The following is a 4,165-nucleotide window of genomic DNA, read 5'->3' as shown; positions in this document are numbered from 1 at the left end:
CCCATTCTCAGGGTGAGGTGGTGTGACGCCAATTTCTGCACATCTGTGGGTGGGCTGGAGAAATTCCTCAGGGAACTTGTGTGGGTAGGGGAGTTATATTTTTAGTTGTCCTGTTATGGTTTTAAATACGTTAGAAATGCTTGTGTGGTATATGAAATCGTATGCAGTCTTTCCTTTAATGCCTCCGGTCAAGTATAAACTCTTTATCTTTTCTTCATAAACTAACTTTCATTTCTACGATATTGCCCCATTAGTTTTCTCAAAGTATGCCAGCCTTTAACGTTCTTGATGTTATATGAAACAGTACTAAATGGTGTGAGTGAATAATGAATGTTTAGCTTCCAGTAGCGGAGGAATGAAGTCCGCTACCAGGAACAACGCAACAGGCTTGGTATTTCAACATTGCGAAACAAAACTGCCTCAAGACACACTTCAAAGCCTGAGATGCCTAATCTCCTTGGAGCTACAAGAAACAGCTTCCAATCAGGCCCCTGAAAGTGTGACCTCAGCCTGGAAGACACTCCCCAACCCCCAAGATTACCACATATCTGATCACTGGTGTAGAAGATAAGAAAGAGAATCAAAGGAGGAGGTCTGAGGACCTGATCTTCTGATAGCCGGGAGGGACATGCATGAGAGGCTGGGCAGTAGAGAGCATCTTTTGGTCAAGATGGGGTAGGCATCAGCTGGGAGGCCATTGTTGGGAGAACCTGATGCTGGGTCACTGTTTTCATTGAGGAGGCTCTCATGTTCTTAACTGCCAATCAAACTGAAGATGGGGAGGGAATTGAAAAATGGAGAGAAATAGAAATTGATAGCTTTCATAGACTCATAGAATTGTGGAGCTGGAAGAGACCCTGAGAACCATCTAATTCAACCCCCTGCAGCTGCCCCATATGGGAATCAAACCTTCAACCTTGGCATTATCAGCACTACACTCTAACCAGGCCCCCTCCCCAACTCCTCACTGTTAATAAAAGAAAAGTAAGAACCCCATTTCTAAACTTTCTCCACCTCATTTATTTTTTGCTTCTCCACTGCTGTTGAGAATGTGCCCAAAAGGTTCATCTTTGTATATTTGTCTCAGTCCTGGTTCCAACCTTCCTTGGTGACTGTTTTCTGCATCCCATTTACAGAACCATCGCTTCTTGCACTTTCTTTGTTGGGACAAGGAGCAGGCCTTTTGCTTCTTCTTGGAGGAGGCCACTATCTCGGATTTCAAACCTGGGTAAGATCAAGTGACAAAGTGGCAGTAACAAGAAAGTCACTCATTTTTAACCAACTTTCCGAAGTGAAAACGTGGGTGTCAAATCTCTCAGATCAGTCATCTATCCACTAATTAGTACCATTCTGAGATCTAAAGAAAAGGCCTTCAAGGCAATAATGCCTTTGCTAAATTCTGACGATGACTTCTTTTCCCCCTATAGCTGGGGAGTTTGAGCGGAAATGCTGAACCAAAGCTTTAGGCTTCAAAGCTTAAGTATGCATTAATTACTGTGAATGAAAAACATCTTCAGAAAATTATGCCAATTTACTGACCATATTAAAGGGAGGGGAGGGGGAGAGACAGATAGACTTTTCATTTTTGGTCAGTTTTGAAGAAATTCCCACAGCAGCAAAAACTCTGCAGTGCAGTTTCCTGAGCTAAAATTTGTTTTATGGTGTTTGGAAAAGCAAAATACCCTAATAAGTTTTGAAGCAGAGGTGGATAATAACATGGTTCACTATCAATTGCACCAACATTCCATGAGGATAAGGGTGCTGAGAGGAGTTAGGGACCCCCTTTTGCCTCTCAGAGCTACAATTCCCAGTGTTCCCTGGGAAGAAGGACTTCTTGTTGTACAGTTCTTAGAACTGTCGCTGTAAGAGGGGAACAGGGGTCTTCTAAACAATTCTCAGCACCATTAATAAACAACAGTTCCCAGGATTCTTTGCAGGAAGCCGTAACTCTTTAAAATGATATGGCACTGCTTTTAACGTACAGTGCAGATGGGGCCTTAGTCATCCTGCAAAATAAACAAACAAACACTGCCAGTTCTGGTGGCTTTTTATTTTGTAAAATGCCTTGCGGACACACAAAATTGTCTCAACTTTAAAAACGTTCACATATGCAACAGTGACAGCATACATACAGGTTGCCAAAAATGTGGGAAGCTTGCAGCGTTGGAAATTGGTGCTGTCAAACACAAATTCATACCTGAGAAGTACAAGGAATTAGCATGAAGGCACAATGAAGCGTTCCATTTAGAATTTTCTAGAAGGTGCCTCTTTGTTCAGTTTTGGAGGTCACAAAAAGTGCTGTATAGGCTCTTTCCTTTGGCAACTCTCTAAATGAGTTAGAGCAGATAGGTTATAGTGAAGGGAATGGGGAGAGAGAAGAAAGAAAGAAAGAAAGAAAGAAAGAAAGAAAGAAAGAAAGAAAGAAAATCAATACCATTGTAATAATATACAGAAAGGAGAGTTGTATAACGTAATATTGAGACAATCTATGGCACAAGTGTTTAATTGCTTGATGCTTTGCACCCTGAAAAATAATCAATAAATCGAGGTAGCTGGCAAGAGGTGTGTGTGTGTGTGTGTGTGTGTGTGTATCTCCCAGTAACTCACTTGCATGTCTTGTTCACCTAATAAAGGAAGAAAGGAAGGAAATATAGGACACCAGGTTAAGCGGAGTCTATTGTAATAATCTAAATTAAAAGCAAATAGAGCAGCAATTGATTCCAGGATTTCAGATGTAAAGTTTATAAAGTTACACACTAAAATGAATTATACAAGCAATTTGACCATGGAATAAAGAGAGCAGATAACTTATCCAGCTAAATAGTTACGAGCTACAAACCTGCTGTGTCTCAAAATAAAGAAATGGGAGGCCATTTACAGTGCTTATTAAAATTAGGGTGCTGAGAGTGTTTGTGTTTACTCATTCATGCCTGTCAGTCGAGCTTCCTTTTGCTTCTCACTTAACTAACTGAAGAACCTAAATGAGCTCTATTGTGTCATTGCTCAGTTATATAACTTGATCATTTTAAACGTGTAGTTTATGCTTACTCCTCCTCAGGCATATCTTCCCCAAATTACTTACAAGGTTTTAAGCAACCAGTTAATACCCAGGCAGTGAAGTATAAGAGGACATGTGCTCGCAAGACAGATATCAATCTGTGCCTCCCCATTTTACTGTTACACAATTAAAATACATGGGATAGGCACAGCTGTGCTTCTGGCATGATCTCACCAAAAGCCATCACAGCCATTCAACCCTGGCAATGGCAGGGACAGCGCTGGCTTTAGGGTGCTGTGGGCAGTTCCCCTGCACAGGGTGCTGAAGCAAGGGGCTGCAGAAAAGCAACTGCACCAAAAGGAATTATTTGAAAATAAGAAATATTATGGGGTGGGTGCCCAATTTTGTCCTCGCTCAGGGTGTCATATTACCCAAGTCCATCCCTGGCAGGGCACCATGGGGGCACCACCCCATGGAATTCTCCCACCCAAAGTGGTTGCTTCAGTTTGCCTGATGGACAGGCAGGCCCTGTATGGAGTGTGGGGCAAGCATCCAAAGAAACTGGGATTGTGGTGTAAGTAGAGGAAGGGAGAAATCAGCCCAGATTGGCAATTTGTACTCACTCATTTTAGAGCTTCTGCTTGGAGGACTTCCTGTGACTGAAGGCGAACATCCTCAGAGTTGGCGCAGGCTTGAAAGAGAGAAAGAGCAATCCAGGAAGAGTGATACTCAACAGACTAAACCAGATTGGTGTGAAGCAGTCTCTTGGGGGGGGGGGAGGAACTGAGAGGAGGACAGTTATAGGAAAGTCTTGAAAGAGACACCCTGATGGGTGGTAGCTCTAACACAGAGGGTGGTTTTAGGACAGGGCTAAGTTGAAGAACATTAAAAGACAAAAGGTACAGATAGTGAGCTGTTCATGGGACAATTTCCCCACTGTAGTCCAGAGAGCTTGCAAGGGGTCTCTGGCCAATCATAACCAGCAGATGAATATACTTCGTGATCTAGGGTGGTAAAAATGGTAAAGGAGGAAAGTTTTATATAGGATTTTCTCTGTGGGAAAAGATGGATAATTCCCAGTCTAAGTTCCATTCTAGATTTATTCCCTTTGCACTATAAAGGGCTCAGAGGTCAGAGCGGATGTTTCAGAAATAGGGACTATAAATA

General features: G+C 42.4%; 1 long non-coding RNA gene across 1 annotated transcript; it reads right to left on the bottom strand.

Moving 5' to 3' along the window:
- Positions 1-1,027: 1,027 nt before the first annotated feature.
- On the bottom strand, positions 1,028-3,763 carry LOC128412847 (uncharacterized). The gene is made up of 3 exons (XR_008330169.1): positions 3,622-3,763; positions 2,198-2,624; positions 1,028-1,224 (listed from the first exon to the last, which is right to left on the bottom strand). It is a non-coding gene; the product is annotated as an uncharacterized LOC128412847 (long non-coding RNA).
- Positions 3,764-4,165: the final 402 nt, after the last annotated feature.

This window comes from Podarcis raffonei, chromosome 4 (genome assembly GCF_027172205.1).
Source record: "Podarcis raffonei isolate rPodRaf1 chromosome 4, rPodRaf1.pri, whole genome shotgun sequence".
In the NCBI taxonomy this organism is placed as follows: Eukaryota; Metazoa; Chordata; class Lepidosauria; order Squamata; family Lacertidae; genus Podarcis; species Podarcis raffonei.
Note: the sequence above shows the minus strand (reverse complement) of the source record. Positions and strands in the feature narration are given on the sequence as shown.